Below are 20412 nucleotides of genomic sequence, written 5' to 3'. Positions count from 1 at the left end.
ATTTGGAATGAGAGATAAGTTTCATTAGGTTAGAAAATTATGGTTCCCGAAACTAAGAGCCTTCTGAAAAGCGGTCACCACGTTCGAGTAGTCCACAGGAAAACATATATGGTGCCAAACTCATTGCCGTTAATATTTTTTCCTAATGTTTTAAATATGATAGCAAACGATGGAAAGCCATTAAATAAATTGACCAGGAAACCGTGTAAGCCTTCGCCCCATCGCCAATGTTCTTTAGTAATTTTAGTAAGATGAGGAAATTGAATTGAATCACTATACATTTCTTAACAAAAGTCAATCGATTTAATTTAATTTATAGGTTGGTCTGACGCACGATACCATTGTAAGTCCGGTAAAACTATCGATGGTTAAAATATTTACTCTCTAGACCCTTCGTGTAAAACCAGCCATATTCTGCTGCTGGACAGGCAGAGGTAGGCACGTAAGCCATCTAATTGTGCGAGATTTTGAAAAATTTGTTTATTATTATCATATTAACAGATTTAAGTTCTACATTTTATTATATACCCAAGAATTTACAAGAATTTCATTACTCTTTTCAGTATTTACAATAAATCCTTTAGCTTCAAGAAGTGTTCTAGCGTCCTGAATATTTTGTAAACATTCAGTGTAGCTGGAGGACATAAACTTAATATTTCTTGTGTTAGCTTCTAATATTAATTTAATTATTCTAAATTCTAAACATTTTTATGAAACATATTCTTAAGAATCTTGCTACAAGTGCGCATGTGCAATAGTTACTCATTTGACTCGTTCGGTTGTTTACGAGTTGTTACGAATTGACTCGACCATTTTCCCGAAGTGGGATGGTCGAGTCGGAGGAGGGAGTTGTGATTATAAAAGAGGTTGTGACACATGCGCAGGGGCCACTTTCGGTTCCGACCGCCGACCCGTGCGGATGTCTGCTCCAGTGCTCTCTCCGTGTGAGTCATCAGTGCTGTAGTGCCATCTCGCTCGCTCCGTGTGAGTCATCGCCGCTTGCCAGTGCGCACGCGCTGTCCGACCGCTGCCTTGCTGCCTGCTGCCCCTCATTGGTCAGTCCGATCGCTGCCTTGCTGCCTGCCGCCCTCTCATTGGTCGCTTCGCTTCAATTTATGAACGCGGGTTTACCTGCGGCCCTCAGATAGCCACCTAACGGTGCCAAACGGTTATCTGTCGGTTAACGCCTTGTGCGGGAGTGTTTTTGTTGTAATTTATAGATTGTTCGAATTTGCTTTGTTCAGTCTCTGAATATAGTTTACTTTTAGGAACATCGCTGACCAAGAAAAAGGTATTTTATAACCTTTTATCCACGATAATAGAGTTGTATCACAAGTAATAAGTGAATAACATTCTTTGATAAACTACCAGTGAGCGCGAGGTGGCGCGCGCGGCGCTGGACGCGACTGCCTATAGTAGGCTGTGAGCAAGCTCCTTCATCCTGGATTCCCCTTTTGCCTATGATTAAATTCTTTTTGACCTTCTTTGTCCTTTTCTGATTTTGATGCGAGCTTGTAGTCAACTAATCGCTTACTGAATAGGTACTTGTATACCTATGTTCCTTGAAGTTGTTCTTTTAGATCTTTTAAGGCTATATAGAATAAAGTTGTGTCGTGTGACTGAGTCTTGGTATTGTGTGTCACATTGGAATCCGCATCCATAAGTAATTTTAATAGGTACATATTTCTTGTTTCCGCAGACAAGAACACTGTGAGTGGCCTCTGCTAAACAAGAAGTAGCTGTAGCATTTGGTTTCATTTGAAACCTGCGTCCTATATTAATCCTGTTTGAGATTGCGGTCTTTTCCTCTGGGTTCAAATTGGGTGCATTGATTAGAATACTTAGATAAAAGTTGTAAAGTGTAAGCTTACTGCAAGATCAAACTGTATGTCTTCACCTGGAGTATTAGACTTTGATGGATCTTCACCCGATACCTGCAGCAGTTCATTGTCTCATCCAGTGACAAGTGGTCGTTAGGGCGGCGGCCGTGCGTTACCTGTTACGCGACGCTTTTGGTTATGTACGCCTTCGTTCGAGGATACATCTGGAATAGTAAGGTAAATGCTACATTACAACTGGATTTACACACGTGTAGTTACAATTTCAATCAAATGAAAACTGAGGGTAGTATTAAAGTCTCAAAGCTCAATGTATAATAAAACTTCACTTACAGGTAAGTCATATTGACGATTTTGTGTTGTACTTTGCCAAAACATGGTAGGGAAAATACTCAAAATGCGGTATACCATCAAAAGAAGATTCTTCCTTATCCTTGCATAGGTTCCCTCTTCCGTCCGAGAATGGGCCTCTGAAGTAAGTAGATCGGTTAATCTTTCCAATATGGACCGTCGATATTTGAGGTTTTAGAGGGGCGGGGAGGGGGTTGACGGCTACTTCGGAGCTTTTATATATACTCTAGGGGTAGGGCAGACAAGACCATGTGGATAGTGGGGTGCTCTGATTCGGTTTTGGGTACTTTTTTGATATTAAAAAAGTACAGGATAATACAGAATTAGACAATACAGAAAGTTACAAACAATGAAAAAAAAATTTTCAGCTATAAATTTCATTTTAAAATCCACAACAGACCTTATGCAATCCAACTTTTTCAAAACTTACTTTAACTCATCCGAGTAAGGATTAAGCCTTCTGCCAGATGACCTAGTAAGTCTGGGCATCGCAGCAAATTCCTCGCCAGGACTAGTCAGCCCACTAGGACCAGCAACCGGTTCGTCAAGGATCGGCGCAGAAGAGGAGGCCGTGACAAGCGGCTAATTTAAGTCCAACACTTGCACTTCACTTAACTCTTCAAACAATGGGCTTCGGGGACGCCATGGTAGTCAAACGTTGTAAGTTTATAGGAGTACGTAAAACGATTTCTACTGCAAGGGTGACAAACGATGACTGGACGCCATTAAACAAAATGAATGGCCTAAAAACAAATTTAGTGATCACCAAAAAGTATCGATACCCGAGTAGTATCGATATTTTCAATAACTTTTGTACTATCTACAAAACGAATATGGGCATTTAAACCGATGATCCATATTAGAAAGTTTAATGTCGATACCAGAGTAGTATCGATACTTTGAAAATTTTCGGAACCCTACACTAAGTGATTGACGTTTGACATCAATTATTTGTCAAATATATTTTGTAATTGCGTGTTACTTACCAATTTGTGTGAAAAGTTTTAATAAATGTATCTCATGAACCGTAAGTTTGCTCAACCTCAATCTTTGCAAAACTCTTTCTTTTAGTGAGTACTATCTACAAAAAAATGGGCATTTAAATCGACGGTCCATATTGGAAAGATTATCCAAAACAGCTTCACTATTAACTATGTCTAATGAAAACTTTATTTTTAGTGTTAAAGTTTGGGCTAAATTTTGTTTTCCTAATGGTGATTGGACATCCATTGAATCATTAAAAACATTGAATGCCCAGCATAGGATACTATGTGAAAATCATTTGAATGAATCTTCATTTACCAGCAGCGATAGGAAAAGACTTAACAAGTTAGATTAAGAGCGAATACAGGAGGATATAGACCAATTAAAAAACAAACATTGTAGTCCATATAGAGCAAGTTATGACATCCAAGTGAGTATTTACATTCATATTCTACCTAAGTCAAATAGACAAATTTTTATAGTCATGCTTTTTTACATAGAGGTAGGAAGTACATTTCTGACACACATTTTCTCCATCCACTTATTGGATTTGTTATCTTTTTCGAATTTTTTATTCAATTATTTTTGTATATTTTCCAGGAACCATCAACTAGCAAAGGTATTTTGTAGGACTTGGACGTGAAAAAGTTCAGTGAACTTACACCTCAAAAGCAAACGCTGTCTAAGAGATGCAGAAAAAATCTATCGGAAATAGTGAGGCTCTGAAAAAAGTTTCAAGGTGATAAAAACTCCAAAAGATCTATATTAAGTGTACTAACATCAAACGAACCTAGCAATGAAATATTAAAAAGCACATTAAATAATTCATTTTCTTTACTATTACAAAGCCAACTGAAAAACTTTATAAGAAAATTAACTGGAATGAGATGGACACTGGATGATAAAGTGAACGTCTTGAGCATCTATAAGAAATCAAACTTTTGTTTTATATTATTGATTAGGTTATTTTGAAAGAAAATATTTTTTTAACTGGATTATTATACATAATTATAAGTTTATAATAATACAAATAGTTTTAATCCGGTATAAAAAATTGGTTTCTTTCAATGTGTAAAAGCTATGTTAACCAAAGACAATACTAGGTTATTTTGTCAGCTCTCTCAAGGCATTATTGAACAAAATTCCAATGGTATGTGGAATCAACAGCCCAGTAATACAGACAGTAAAAGAAATCACAAAAGACCAAGATGTCAATGATAATTTATGTAAAATGGCTTTTGATGAAATGTCAATAAGAAAAAATCTGACATATAACGTAAAACTCAATGCTAAGGCCGTACTACTGTGATAGCAAACCATAGTCGAACTTTCATGGTTATTGGTGTTCGAAAATGCTGGAAACAGCCAATAGCATTTTACTTCTCAGGAGATTGTGACACAGCAGACAAGTCAGCAGCTCTTGTCGAGGAGGTAACCACTTCTTTAGAATATTATACAAAATGTTGTTGAATATTAATTTTTACAAATTTACATTGGCTTGTTTGCTTGAGTGCATGTTTAAAGATTTAATTTTTTTTTAAACGGTATTTCCAATTTACACTAGATATACAAATAAACAGAAAACTAAACATAGGTTGGTATAATAATTTAATTAATTGAACAGCGGAAAGATATTAAAACTTTTTTATGACTTATTTATCCATTGAACCATGACCATCCAAACTAATAATTGATGTACCTCTGCTGTACCATATTTATTTTCTTATTGCCGCTTGACCTGTGATTGGTTAAAATAATGCATTAATTGTTTTGAGAATAAGATCATAACCTTCCATTGCAGGTACAGTAAAGTGGAGCCACATAGAGGAGTTTTATAATAAAGATCGCGAGAATCCCAACCGTGTTTGCTCCAGCTTTAACCCAGCACCACTTACAACCAGTACAGAATGGCAAACAGAAAATCAAAGAGCGCCTAGCAGATCAAATTTTAAGCCATTCGGTTGCAGTTGGAATATTTGCCAAAGTAAGTTTCAAAATTTTATTGAAAAGTACTTCAGCAACGGTTCCCGAACAAACAAACAGGCAGAAAATTCAAATTCAATTCAGATGAATGATGACAAGACGCCCCTGGAACAACTGTCGCTGGACAAGCTTTTCGACTGAACGGAGATTCGACCGACAGGAAAGAGGTATAAACACTTATTATAATAATACTTGACATCTGTAATTGTGGATGTGATCCAAACCCCACGTCGGTCCAATTAAAAACTAGCTTAGGCAATTAGTAGCAGCGTTTTTAATACGCTGAAATTATTATTCTTCGAAGACACTAAACCTAGCTGCGCAACTGAATATACCTGTAACAGCCAGGTGGAACCTCCAACCTCCCAGGGAAATTAAGTGGCATCGCCGACTCAGCTACGCCTACGTCTGGCTATGCTCTCGGGGTGTAACTCCCATGATTAAGTTAATCGTTATGAAACGAATAACTGTATGAAGAAGAGAGTGCCTGCGTCTGGCTATGCTCTCGGAGTGTAACTCCCATGATTTAGTTAATCGTTATGAAACGAATAACTGTATGTAGAAGAGAGTGCCTGCGTCTGGCTATGCTCTCGGAGTGTAACTCCCATGATTTAGTTAATCGTTATGAAACGAATAACTGTATGTTGAAGAGAGTGCCTGCGTCTGGCTATGCTCTCGGAGTGTAACTCCCATGATTTAGTTAATCGTTATGAAACGAATAACTGTATGTAGAAGAGAGTGCCTGCGTCTGGCTATGCTCTCGGAGTGTAACTCCCATGATTTAGTTAATCGTTATGAAACGAATAACTGTATGTTGAAGAGAGTGCCTGCGTCTGGCTATGCTCTCGGAGTGTAACTCCCATGATTTAGTTAATCGTTATGAAACGAATAACTGTATGTTGAAGAGAGTGCCTGCGTCTGGCTATGCTCTCGGAGTGTAACTCCCATGATTTAGTTAATCGTTATGAAACGAATAACTGTATGTAGAAGAGAGTGCCTGCGTCTGGCTATGCTCTCGGAGTGTAACTCCCATGATTTAGTTAATCGTTATGAAACGAATAACTGTATGTTGAAGAGAGTGCCTGCGTCTGGCTATGCTCTCGGAGTGTAACTCCCATGATTTAGTTAATCGTTATGAAACGAATAACTGTATGTAGAAGAGAGTGCCTGCGTCTGGCTATGCTCTCGGAGTGTAACTCCCATGATTTAGTTAATCGTTATGAAACGAATAACTGTATGTTGAAGAGAGTGCCTGCGTCTGGCTATGCTCTCGGAGTGTAACTCCCATGATTTAGTTAATCGTTATGAAACGAATAACTGTATGTAGAAGAGAGTGCCTGCGTCTGGCTATGCTCTCGGAGTGTAACTCCCATGATTTAGTTAATCGTTATGAAACGAATAACTGTATGTTGAAGAGAGTGCCTGCGTCTGGCTATGCTCTCGGAGTGTAACTCCCATGATTTAGTTAATCGTTATGAAACGAATAACTGTATGTAGAAGAGAGTGCCTGCGTCTGGCTATGCTATCGGAGTGTAACTCCCATGATTTAGTTAATCGTTATGAAACGAATAACTGTATGTTGAAGAGAGTGCCTGCGTCTGGCTATGCTCTCGGAGTGTAACTCCCATGATTTAGTTAATCGTTATGAAACGAATAACTGTATGTTGAAGAGAGTGCCTGCGTCTGGCTATGCTCTCGGAGTGTAACTCCCATGATTTAGTTAATCGTTATGAAACGAATAACTGTATGTTGAAGAGAGTGCCTGCGTCTGGCTATGCTCTCGGAGTGTAACTCCCATGATTTAGTTAATCGTTATGAAACGAATAACTGTATGTTGAAGAGAGTGCCTGCGTCTGGCTATGCTCTCGGAGTGTAACTCCCATGATTTAGTTAATCGTTATGAAACGAATAACTGTATGTAGAAGAGAGTGCCTGCGTCTGGCTATGCTCTCGGAGTGTAACTCCCATGATTTAGTTAATCGTTATGAAACGAATAACTGTATGTTGAAGAGAGTGCCTGCGTCTGGCTATGCTCTCGGAGTGTAACTCCCATGATTTAGTTAATCGTTATGAAACGAATAACTGTATGTTGAAGAGAGTGCCTGCGTCTGGCTATGCTCTCGGAGTGTAACTCCCATGATTTAGTTAATCGTTATGAAACGAATAACTGTATGTAGAAGAGAGTGCCTGCGTCTGGCTATGCTCTCGGAGTGTAACTCCCATGATTTAGTTAATCGTTATGAAACGAATAACTGTATGTTGAAGAGAGTGCCTGCGTCTGGCTATGCTCTCGGAGTGTAACTCCCATGATTTAGTTAATCGTTATGAAACGAATAACTGTATGTAGAAGAGAGTGCCTGCGTCTGGCTATGCTCTCGGAGTGTAACTCCCATGATTTAGTTAATCGTTATGAAACGAATAACTGTATGTTGAAGAGAGTGCCTGCGTCTGGCTATGCTCTCGGAGTGTAACTCCCATGATTTAGTTAATCGTTATGAAACGAATAACTGTATGTAGAAGAGAGTGCCTGCGTCTGGCTATGCTCTCGGAGTGTAACTCCCATGATTTAGTTAATCGTTATGAAACGAATAACTGTATGTTGAAGAGAGTGCCTGCGTCTGGCTATGCTCTCGGAGTGTAACTCCCATGATTTAGTTAATCGTTATGAAACGAATAACTGTATGTAGAAGAGAGTGCCTGCGTCTGGCTATGCTATCGGAGTGTAACTCCCATGACTTAGTTAATCGTTATGAAACGAATAACTGTATGTTGAAGAGAGTGCCTGCGTCTGGCTATGCTCTCGGAGTGTAACTCCCATGATTTAGTTAATCGTTATGAAACGAATAACTGTATGTTGAAGAGAGTGCCTGCGTCTGGCTATGCTCTCGGAGTGTAACTCCCATGATTTAGTTAATCGTTATGAAACGAATAACTGTATGTTGAAGAGAGTGCCTGCGTCTGGCTATGCTCTCGGAGTGTAACTCCCATGATTTAGTTAATCGTTATGAAACGAATAACTGTATGTTGAAGAGAGTGCCTGCGTCTGGCTATGCTCTCGGAGTGTAACTCCCATGATTTAGTTAATCGTTATGAAACGAATAACTGTATGTAGAAGAGAGTGCCTGCGTCTGGCTATGCTCTCGGAGTGTAACTCCCATGATTTAGTTAATCGTTATGAAACGAATAACTGTATGTTGAAGAGAGTGCCTGCGTCTGGCTATGCTCTCGGAGTGTAACTCCCATGATTTAGTTAATCGTTATGAAACGAATAACTGTATGTAGAAGAGTGCCTGCGTCTGGCTATGCTCTCGGAGTATAACTCCCATGATTTAGTTAATCGTTATGAAACGAATAACTGTATGTAGAAGAGAGTGCCTGCGTCTGGCTATGCTCTCGGAGTGTAACTCCCATGATTTAGTTAATCGTTATGAAACGAATAACTGTATGTTGAAGAGAGTGCCTGCGTCTGGCTATGCTCTCGGAGTGTAACTCCCATGATTTAGTTAATCGTTATGAAACGAATAACTGTATGTTGAAGAGAGTGCCTGCGTCTGGCTATGCTCTCGGAGTGTAACTCCCATGATTTAGTTAATCGTTATGAAACGAATAACTGTATGTAGAAGAGAGTGCCTGCGTCTGGCTATGCTCTCGGAGTGTAACTCCCATGATTTAGTTAATCGTTATGAAACGAATAACTGTATGTTGAAGAGAGTGCCTGCGTCTGGCTATGCTCTCGGAGTGTAACTCCCATGATTTAGTTAATCGTTATGAAACGAATAACTGTATGTAGAAGAGAGTGCCTGCGTCTGGCTATGCTCTCGGAGTGTAACTCCCATGATTTAGTTAATCGTTATGAAACGAATAACTGTATGTTGAAGAGAGTGCCTGCGTCTGGCTATGCTCTCGGAGTGTAACTCCCATGATTTAGTTAATCGTTATGAAACGAATAACTGTATGTTGAAGAGAGTGCCTGCGTCTGGCTATGCTCTCGGAGTGTAACTCCCATGATTTAGTTAATCGTTATGAAACGAATAACTGTATGTAGAAGAGAGTGCCTGCGTCTGGCTATGCTCTCGGAGTGTAACTCCCATGATTTAGTTAATCGTTATGAAACGAATAACTGTATGTTGAAGAGAGTGCCTGCGTCTGGCTATGCTCTCGGAGTGTAACTCCCATGATTTAGTTAATCGTTATGAAACGAATAACTGTATGTAGAAGAGAGTGCCTGCGTCTGGCTATGCTCTCGGAGTGTAACTCCCATGATTTAGTTAATCGTTATGAAACGAATAACTGTATGTTGAAGAGAGTGCCTGCGTCTGGCTATGCTCTCGGAGTGTAACTCCCATGATTTAGTTAATCGTTATGAAACGAATAACTGTATGTTGAAGAGAGTGCCTGCGTCTGGCTATGCTCTCGGAGTGTAACTCCCATGATTTAGTTAATCGTTATGAAACGAATAACTGTATGTAGAAGAGAGTGCCTGCGTCTGGCTATGCTATCGGAGTGTAACTCCCATGATTTAGTTAATCGTTATGAAACGAATAACTGTATGTTGAAGAGAGTGCCTGCGTCTGGCTATGCTCTCGGAGTGTAACTCCCATGATTTAGTTAATCGTTATGAAACGAATAACTGTATGTTGAAGAGAGTGCCTGCGTCTGGCTATGCTCTCGGAGTGTAACTCCCATGATTTAGTTAATCGTAATGAAACGAATAACTGTATGTTGAAGAGAGGGCCTGCGTCTGGCTATGCTCTCGGAGTGTAACTCCCATGATTTAGTTAATGGTTATGAAACGAATAACTGTATGTTGAAGAGAGTGCCTGCGTCTGGCTATGCTCTCGGAGTGTAACTCCCATGATTTAGTTAATCGTTATGAAACGAATAACTGTATGTAGAAGAGAGTGCCTGCGTCTGGCTATGCTCTCGGAGTGTAACTCCCATGATTTAGTTAATCGTTATGAAACGAATAACTGTATGTTGAAGAGAGTGCCTGCGTCTGGCTATGCTCTCGGAGTGTAACTCCCATGATTTAGTTAATCGTTATGAAACGAATAACTGTATGTTGAAGAGAGTGCCTGCGTCTGGCTATGCTCTCGGAGTGTAACTCCCATGATTTAGTTAATCGTTATGAAACGAATAACTGTATGTAGAAGAGAGTGCCTGCGTCTGGCTATGCTCTCGGAGTGTAACTCCCATGATTTAGTTAATCGTTATGAAACGAATAACTGTATGTTGAAGAGAGTGCCTGCGTCTGGCTATGCTCTCGGAGTGTAACTCCCATGATTTAGTTAATCGTTATGAAACGAATAACTGTATGTAGAAGAGAGTGCCTGCGTCTGGCTATGCTCTCGGAGTGTAACTCCCATGATTTAGTTAATCGTTATGAAACGAATAACTGTATGTTGAAGAGAGTGCCTGCGTCTGGCTATGCTCTCGGAGTGTAACTCCCATGATTTAGTTAATCGTTATGAAACGAATAACTGTATGTAGAAGAGAGTGCCTGCGTCTGGCTATGCTCTCGGAGTGTAACTCCCATGATTTAGTTAATCGTTATGAAACGAATAACTGTATGTTGAAGAGAGTGCCTGCGTCTGGCTATGCTCTCGGAGTGTAACTCCCATGATTTAGTTAATCGTTATGAAACGAATAACTGTATGTAGAAGAGAGTGCCTGCGTCTGGCTATGCCATCGGAGTGTAACTCCCATGATTTAGTTAATCGTTATGAAACGAATAACTGTATGTTGAAGAGAGTGCCTGCGTCTGGCTATGCTCTCGGAGTGTAACTCCCATGATTTAGTTAATCGTTATGAAACGAATAACTGTATGTTGAAGAGAGTGCCTGCGTCTGGCTATGCTCTCGGAGTGTAACTCCCATGATTTAGTTAATCGTTATGAAACGAATAACTGTATGTTGAAGAGAGTGCCTGCGTCTGGCTATGCTCTCGGAGTGTAACTCCCATGATTTAGTTAATCGTTATGAAACGAATAACTGTATGTTGAAGAGAGTGCCTGCGTCTGGCTATGCTCTCGGAGTGTAACTCCCATGATTTAGTTAATCGTTATGAAACGAATAACTGTATGTAGAAGAGAGTGCCTGCGTCTGGCTATGCTCTCGGAGTGTAACTCCCATGATTTAGTTAATCGTTATGAAACGAATAACTGTATGTTGAAGAGAGTGCCTGCGTCTGGCTATGCTCTCGGAGTGTAACTCCCATGATTTAGTTAATCGTTATGAAACGAATAACTGTATGTAGAAGAGAGTGCCTGCGTCTGGCTATGCTCTCGGAGTGTAACTCCCATGATTTAGTTAATCGTTATGAAACGAATAACTGTATGTAGAAGAGAGTGCCTGCGTCTGGCTATGCTCTCGGAGTGTAACTCCCATGATTTAGTTAATCGTTATGAAACGAATAACTGTATGTTGAAGAGAGTGCCTGCGTCTGGCTATGCTCTCGGAGTGTAACTCCCATGATTTAGTTAATCGTTATGAAACGAATAACTGTATGTTGAAGAGAGTGCCTGCGTCTGGCTATGCTCTCGGAGTGTAACTCCCATGATTTAGTTAATCGTTATGAAACGAATAACTGTATGTTGAAGAGAGTGCCTGCGTCTGGCTATGCTCTCGGAGTGTAACTCCCATGATTTAGTTAATCGTTATGAAACGAATAACTGTATGTAGAAGAGAGTGCCTATGTCTGGCTATGTATGCTCTCGGAGTGTAACTCCCATGATTTAGTTAATCGTTATGAAACGAATAACTGTATGTAGAAGAGAGTGCCTGCGTCTGGCTATGCTCTCGGAGTGTAACTCCCATGATTTAGTTAATCGTTATGAAACGAATAACTGTATGTTGAAGAGAGTGCCTGCGTCTGGCTATGCTCTCGGAGTGTAACTCCCATGATTTAGTTAATCGTTATGAAACGAATAACTGTATGTAGAAGAGAGTGCCTGCGTCTGGCTATGCTCTCGGAGTGTAACTCCCATGATTTAGTTAATCGTTATGAAACGAATAACTGTATGTAGAAGAGAGTGCGTGCGTCTGGCTATGCTCTCGGAGTGTAACTCCCATGATTTAGTTAATCGTTATGAAACGAATAACTGTATGTTGAAGAGAGTGCCTGCGTCTGGCTATGCTCTCGGAGTGTAACTCCCATGATTTAGTTAATCGTTATGAAACGAATAACTGTATGTTGAAGAGAGTGCCTGCGTCTGGCTATGCTCTCGGAGTGTAACTCCCATGATTTAGTTAATCGTTATGAAACGAATAACTGTATGTAGAAGAGAGTGCCTGCGTCTGGCTATGCTCTCGGAGTGTAACTCCCATGATTTAGTTAATCGTTATGAAACGAATAACTGTATGTAGAAGAGAGTGCCTGCGTCTGGCTATGCTCTCGGAGTGTAACTCCCATGATTTAGTTAATCGTTATGAAACGAATAACTGTATGTTGAAGAGAGTGCCTGCGTCTGGCTATGCTCTCGGAGTGTAAATCCCATGATTTAGTTAATCGTTATGAAACGAATAACTGTATGTTGAAGAGAGTGCCTGCGTCTGGCTATGCTCTCGGAGTGTAACTCCCATGATTTAGTTAATCGTTATGAAACGAATAACTGTATGTAGAAGAGAGTGCCTGCGTCTGGCTATGCTCTCGGAGTGTAACTCCCATGATTTAGTTAATCGTTATGAAACGAATAACTGTATGTAGAAGAGAGTGCCTGCGTCTGGCTATGCTCTCGGAGTGTAACTCCCATGATTTAGTTAATCGTTATGAAACGAATAACTGTATGTTGAAGAGAGTGCCTGCGTCTGGCTATGCTCTCGGAGTGTAACTCCCATGATTTAGTTAATCGTTATGAAACGAATAACTGTATGTAGAAGAGAGTGCCTGCGTCTGGCTATGCTCTCGGAGTGTAACTCCCATGATTTAGTTAATCGTTATGAAACGAATAACTGTATGTTGAAGAGAGTGCCTGCGTCTGGCTATGCTCTCGGAGTGTAACTCCCATGATTTAGTTAATCGTTATGAAACGAATAACTGTATGTAGAAGAGAGTGCCTGCGTCTGGCTATGCTATCGGAGTGTAACTCCCATGATTTAGTTAATCGTTATGAAACGAATAACTGTATGTTGAAGAGAGTGCCTGCGTCTGGCTATGCTCTCGGAGTGTAACTCCCATGATTTAGTTAATCGTTATGAAACGAATAACTGTATGTTGAAGAGAGTGCCTGCGTCTGGCTATGCTCTCGGAGTGTAACTCCCATGATTTAGTTAATCGTAATGAAACGAATAACTGTATGTTGAAGAGAGTGCCTGCGTCTGGCTATGCTCTCGGAGTGTAACTCCCATGATTTAGTTAATCGTTATGAAACGAATAACTGTATGTTGAAGAGAGTGCCTGCGTCTGGCTATGCTCTCGGAGTGTAACTCCCATGATTTAGTTAATCGTTATGAAACGAATAACTGTATGTAGAAGAGAGTGCCTGCGTCTGGCTATGCTCTCGGAGTGTAACTCCCATGATTTAGTTAATCGTTATGAAACGAATAACTGTATGTTGAAGAGAGTGCCTGCGTCTGGCTATGCTCTCGGAGTGTAACTCCCATGATTTAGTTAATCGTTATGAAACGAATAACTGTATGTAGAAGAGAGTGCCTGCGTCTGGCTATGCTCTCGGAGTGTAACTCCCATGATTTAGTTAATCGTTATGAAACGAATAACTGTATGTTGAAGAGAGTGCCTGCGTCTGGCTATGCTCTCGGAGTGTAACTCCCATGATTTAGTTAATCGTTATGAAACGAATAACTGTATGTAGAAGAGAGTGCCTGCGTCTGGCTATGCTATCGGAGTGTAACTCCCATGATTTAGTTAATCGTTATGAAACGAATAACTGTATGTTGAAGAGAGTGCCTGCGTCTGGCTATGCTCTCGGAGTGTAACTCCCATGATTTAGTTAATCGTTATGAAACGAATAACTGTATGTTGAAGAGAGTGCCTGCGTCTGGCTATGCTCTCGGAGTGTAACTCCCATGATTTAGTTAATCGTTATGAAACGAATAACTGTATGTTGAAGAGAGTGCCTGCGTCTGGCTATGCTCTCGGAGTGTAACTCCCATGATTTAGTTAATCGTTATGAAACGAATAACTGTATGTAGAAGAGAGTGCCTGCGTCTGGCTATGCTCTCGGAGTGTAACTCCCATGATTTAGTTAATCGTTATGAAACGAATAACTGTATGTAGAAGAGAGTGCCTGCGTCTGGCTATGCTCTCGGAGTGTAACTCCCATGATTTAGTTAATCGTTATGAAACGAATAACTGTATGTTGAAGAGAGTGCCTGCGTCTGGCTATGCTCTCGGAGTGTAACTCCCATGATTTAGTTAATCGTTATGAAACGAATAACTGTATGTTGAAGAGAGTGCCTGCGTCTGGCTATGCTCTCGGAGTGTAACTCCCATGATTTAGTTAATCGTTATGAAACGAATAACTGTATGTTGAAGAGAGTGCCTGCGTCTGGCTATGCTCTCGGAGTGTAACTCCCATGATTTAGTTAATCGTTATGAAACGAATAACTGCATGTTGAAGAGAGTGCCTGCGTCTGGCTATGCTCTCGGAGTGTAACTCCCATGATTTAGTTAATCGTTATGAAACGAATAACTGTATGTAGAAGAGAGTGCCTGCGTCTGGCTATGCTCTCGGAGTGTAACTCCCATGATTTAGTTAATCGTTATGAAACGAATAACTGTATGTAGAAGAGAGTGCCTGCGTCTGGCTATGCTCTCGGAGTGTAACTCCCATGATTTAGTTAATCGTTATGAAACGAATAACTGTATGTTGAAGAGAGTGCCTGCGTCTGGCTATGCTCTCGGAGTGTAACTCCCATGATTTAGTTAATCGTTATGAAACGAATAACTGTATGTAGAAGAGAGTGCCTGCGTCTGGCTATGCTCTCGGAGTGTAACTCCCATGATTTAGTTAATCGTTATGAAACGAATAACTGTATGTAGAAGAGAGTGCCTGCGTCTGGCTATGCTCTCGGAGTGTAACTCCCATGATTTAGTTAATCGTTATGAAACGAATAACTGTATGTTGAAGAGAGTGCCTGCGTCTGGCTATGCTCTCGGAGTGTAACTCCCATGATTTAGTTAATCGTTATGAAACGAATAACTGTATGTTGAAGAGAGTGCCTGCGTCTGGCTATGCTCTCGGAGTGTAACTCCCATGATTTAGTTAATCGTTATGAAACGAATAACTGTATGTTGAAGAGAGTGCCTGCGTCTGGCTATGCTCTCGGAGTGTAAATCCCATGATTTAGTTAATCGTTATGAAACGAATAACTGCATGTTGAAGAGAGTGCCTGCGTCTGGCTATGCTCTCGGAGTGTAACTCCCATGATTTAGTTAATCGTTATGAAACGAATAACTGTATGTAGAAGAGAGTGCCTGCGTCTGGCTATGCTCTCGGAGTGTAACTCCCATGATTTAGTTAATCGTTATGAAACGAATAACTGTATGTAGAAGAGAGTGCCTGCGTCTGGCTATGCTCTCGGAGTGTAACTCCCATGATTTAGTTAATCGTTATGAAACGAATAACTGTATGTTGAAGAGAGTGCCTGCGTCTGGCTATGCTCTCGGAGTGTAACTCCCATGATTTAGTTAATCGTTATGAAACGAATAACTGTATGTAGAAGAGAGTGCCTGCGTCTGGCTATGCTCTCGGAGTGTAACTCCCATGATTTAGTTAATCGTTATGAAACGAATAACTGTATGTAGAAGAGAGTGCCTGCGTCTGGCTATGCTCTCGGAGTGTAACTCCCATGATTTAGTTAATCGTTATGAAACGAATAACTGTATGTTGAAGAGAGTGCCTGCGTCTGGCTATGCTCTCGGAGTGTAACTCCCATGATTTAGTTAATCGTTATGAAACGAATAACTGTATGTTGAAGAGAGTGCCTGCGTCTGGCTATGCTCTCGGAGTGTAACTCCCATGATTTAGTTAATCGTTATGAAACGAATAACTGTATGTTGAAGAGAGTGCCTGCGTCTGGCTATGCTCTCGGAGTGTAACTCCCATGATTTAGTTAATCGTTATGAAACGAATAACTGTATGTAGAAGAGAGTGCCTGCGTCTGGCTATGCTCTCGGAGTGTAACTCCCATGATTTAGTTAATCGTTATGAAACGAATAACTGTATGTTGAAGAGAGTGCCTGCGTCTGGCTATGCTCTCGGAGTGTAACTCCCATGATTTAGTTAATCGTTATGAAACGAATAACTGTATGTTGAAGAGAGTGCCTGCGTCTGGCTATGCTCTCGGAGTGTAACTCCCATGATTTAGTTAATCGTTATGAAATGAATAACTGTATGTTGAAGAGAGTGCCTGCGTCTGGCTATGCTCTCGGAGTGTAACTCCCATGATTTAGTTAATCGTTATGAAACGAATAACTGTATGTTGAAGAGAGTGCCTGCGTCTGGCTATGCTCTCGGAGTGTAACTCCCATGATTTAGTTAATCGTTATGAAACGAATAACTGTATGTAGAAGAGAGTGCCTGCGTCTGGCTATGCTCTCGGAGTGTAACTCCCATGATTTAGTTAATCGTTATGAAACGAATAACTGTATGTTGAAGAGAGTGCCTGCGTCTGGCTATGCTCTCGTAGTGTAACTCCCATGATTTAGTTAATCGTTATGAAACGAATAACTGTATGTAGAAGAGAGTGCCTGCGTCTGGCTATGCTCTCGGAGTGTAACTCCCATGATTTAGTTAATCGTTATGAAACGAATAACTGTATGTAGAAGAGAGTGCCTGCGTCTGGCTATGCTCTCGGAGTGTAACTCCCATGATTTAGTTAATCGTTATGAAACGAATAACTGTATGTTGAATAGAGTGCCTGCGTCTGGCTATGCTCTCGGAGTGTAACTCCCATGATTTAGTTAATCGTTATGAAACGAATAACTGTATGTTGAAGAGAGTGCCTGCGTCTGGCTATGCTCTCGGAGTGTAACTCCCATGATTTAGTTAATCGTTATGAAACGAATAACTGTATGTTGAAGAGAGTGCCTGCGTCTGGCTATGCTCTCGGAGTGTAAATCCCATGATTTAGTTAATCGTTATGAAACGAATAACTGTATGTTGAAGAGAGTGCCTGCGTCTGGCTATGCTCTCGGAGTGTAACTCCCATGATTTAGTTAATCGTTATGAAACGAATAACTGTATGTAGAAGAGAGTGCCTGCGTCTGGCTATGCTCTCGGAGTGTAACTCCCATGATTTAGTTAATCGTTATGAAACGAATAACTGTATGTAGAAGAGAGTGCCTGCGTCTGGCTATGCTCTCGGAGTGTAACTCCCATGATTTAGTTAATCGTTATGAAACGAATAACTGTATGTTGAAGAGAGTGCCTGCGTCTGGCTATGCTCTCGGAGTGTAACTCCCATGATTTAGTTAATCGTTATGAAACGAATAACTGTATGTAGAAGAGAGTGCCTGCGTCTGGCTATGCTCTCGGAGTGTAACTCCCATGATTTAGTTAATCGTTATGAAACGAATAACTGTATGTAGAAGAGAGTGCCTGCGTCTGGCTATGCTCTCGGAGTGTAACTCCCATGATTTAGTTAATCGTTATGAAACGAATAACTGTATGTTGAAGAGAGTGCCTGCGTCTGGCTATGCTCTCGGAGTGTAACTCCCATGATTTAGTTAATCGTTATGAAACGAATAACTGTATGTTGAAGAGAGTGCCTGCGTCTGGCTATGCTCTCGGAGTGTAACTCCCATGATTTAGTTAATCGTTATGAAACGAATAACTGTATGTTGAAGAGAGTGCCTGCGTCTGGCTATGCTCTCGGAGTGTAACTCCCATGATTTAGTTAATCGTTATGAAACGAATAACTGTATGTAGAAGAGAGTGCCTGCGTCTGGCTATGCTCTCGGAGTGTAACTCCCATGATTTAGTTAATCGTTATGAAACGAATAACTGTATGTTGAAGAGAGTGCCTGCGTCTGGCTATGCTCTCGGAGTGTAACTCCCATGATTTAGTTAATCGTTATGAAACGAATAACTGTATGTTGAAGAGAGTGCCTGCGTCTGGCTATGCTCTCGGAGTGTAACTCCCATGATTTAGTTAATCGTTATGAAACGAATAACTGTATGTTGAAGAGAGTGCCTGCGTCTGGCTATGCTCTCGGAGTGTAACTCCCATGATTTAGTTAATCGTTATGAAACGAATAACTGTATGTTGAAGAGAGTGCCTGCGTCTGGCTATGCTCTCGGAGTGTAACTCCCATGATTTAGTTAATCGTTATGAAACGAATAACTGTATGTAGAAGAGAGTGCCTGCGTCTGGCTATGCTCTCGGAGTGTAACTCCCATGATTTAGTTAATCGTTATGAAACGAATAACTGTATGTTGAAGAGAGTGCCTGCGTCTGGCTATGCTCTCGGAGTGTAACTCCCATGATTTAGTTAATCGTTATGAAACGAATAACTGTATGTAGAAGAGAGTGCCTGCGTCTGGCTATGCTATCGGAGTGTAACTCCCATGATTTAGTTAATCGTTATGAAACGAATAACTGTATGTTGAAGAGAGTGCCTGCGTCTGGCTATGCTCTCGGAGTGTAACTCCCATGATTTAGTTAATCGTTATGAAACGAATAACTGTATGTTGAAGAGAGTGCCTGCGTCTGGCTATGCTCTCGGAGTGTAACTCCCATGATTTAGTTAATCGTTATGAAACGAATAACTGTATGTTGAAGAGAGTGCCTGCGTCTGGCTATGCTCTCGGAGTGTAACTCCCATGATTTAGTTAATCGTTATGAAACGAATAACTGTATGTTGAAGAGAGTGCCTGCGTCTGGCTATGCTCTCGGAGTGTAACTCCCATGATTTAGTTAATCGTTATGAAACGAATAACTGTATGTTGAAGAGAGTGCCTGCGTCTGGCTATGCTCTCGGAGTGTAACTCCCATGATTTAGTTAATCGTTATGAAACGAATAACTGTATGTAGAAGAGAGTGCGTGCGTCTGGCTATGCTCTCGGAGTGTAACTCCCATGATTTAGTTAATCGTTATGAAACGAATAACTGTATGTTGAAGAGAGTGCCTGCGTCTGGCTATGCTCTCGGAGTGTAACTTCCATGATTTAGTTAATCGTTATGAAACGAATAACTGTATGTAGAAGAGAGTGCCTGCGTCTGGCTATGCTCTCGGAGTGTAACTCCCATGATTTAGTTAATCGTTATGAAACGAATAACTGTATGTTGAAGAGAGTGCCTGCGTCTGGCTATGCTCTCGGAGTGTAACTCCCATGATTTAGTTAATCGTTATGAAACGAATAACTGTATGTAGAAGAGAGTGCCTGCGTCTGGCTATGCTCTCGGAGTGTAACTCCCATGATTTAGTTAATCGTTATGAAACGAATAACTGTATGTAGAAGAGAGTGCCTGCGTCTGGCTATGCTCTCGGAGTGTAACTCCCATGATTTAGTTAATCGTTATGAAACGAATAACTGTATGTTGAAGAGAGTGCCTGCGTCTGGCTATGCTCTCGGAGTGTAACTCCCATGATTTAGTTAATCGTTATGAAACGAATAACTGTATGTTGAAGAGAGTGCCTGCGTCTGGCTATGCTCTCGGAGTGTAACTCCCATGATTTAGTTAATCGTTATGAAACGAATAACTGTATGTAGAAGAGAGTGCCTGCGTCTGGCTATGCTCTCGGAGTGTAACTCCCATGATTTAGTTAATCGTTATGAAACGAATAACTGTATGTTGAAGAGAGTGCCTGCGTCTGGCTATGCTCTCGGAGTGTAACTCCCATGATTTAGTTAATCGTTATGAAACGAATAACTGTATGTTGAAGAGAGTGCCTGCGTCTGGCTATGCTCTCGGAGTGTAACTCCCATGATTTAGTTAATCGTTATGAAACGAATAACTGTATGTAGAAGAGAGTGCCTGCGTCTGGCTATGCTCTCGGAGTGTAACTCCCATGATTTAGTTAATCGTTATGAAACGAATAACTGTATGTTGAAGAGAGTGCCTGCGTCTGGCTATGCTCTCGGAGTGTAACTCCCATGATTTAGTTAATCGTTATGAAACGAATAACTGTATGTTGAAGAGAGTGCCTGCGTCTGGCTATGCTCTCGGAGTGTAACTCCCATGATTTAGTTAATCGTTATGAAACGAATAACTGTATGTAGAAGAGAGTGCCTGCGTCTGGCTATGCTCTCGGAGTGTAACTCCCATGATTTAGTTAATCGTTATGAAACGAA

General features: G+C 40.9%; 2 long non-coding RNA genes across 3 annotated transcripts; one reads left to right on the top strand and one right to left on the bottom strand.

Annotated features, from left to right (window-relative positions):
• Positions 1-1916: 1916 nt before the first annotated feature.
• Positions 1917-2918, bottom strand: LOC123719442. Its single transcript, XR_006755503.1, has 3 exons — positions 2620-2918; positions 2172-2308; positions 1917-2044 (listed from the first exon to the last, which is right to left on the bottom strand). It is a non-coding gene; the product is annotated as an uncharacterized LOC123719442 (long non-coding RNA).
• A 223-nt stretch (positions 2919-3141) lies between these two features.
• LOC123719441 lies at positions 3142-5478 on the top strand. Of its 2 annotated transcripts, XR_006755502.1 has the most exons (6): positions 3145-3216; positions 3369-3603; positions 3774-3912; positions 4290-4604; positions 4975-5157; positions 5241-5478. It is a non-coding gene; the product is annotated as an uncharacterized LOC123719441 (long non-coding RNA). The 2 variants fall into 2 exon arrangements; XR_006755501.1 differs by having other exon boundaries at positions 3142-3216; positions 3774-4604.
• The last annotated feature ends 14934 nt before the right edge of the window (positions 5479-20412 follow it).

The sequence above is a fragment of the Pieris brassicae genome, unplaced genomic scaffold, assembly GCF_905147105.1.
Source record: "Pieris brassicae unplaced genomic scaffold, ilPieBrab1.1, whole genome shotgun sequence".
In the NCBI taxonomy this organism is placed as follows: Eukaryota; Metazoa; Arthropoda; class Insecta; order Lepidoptera; family Pieridae; genus Pieris; species Pieris brassicae.
The sequence above is the reverse complement of the archived record's forward strand: the minus strand, read 5'-3'. Positions and strand labels throughout refer to the sequence as shown.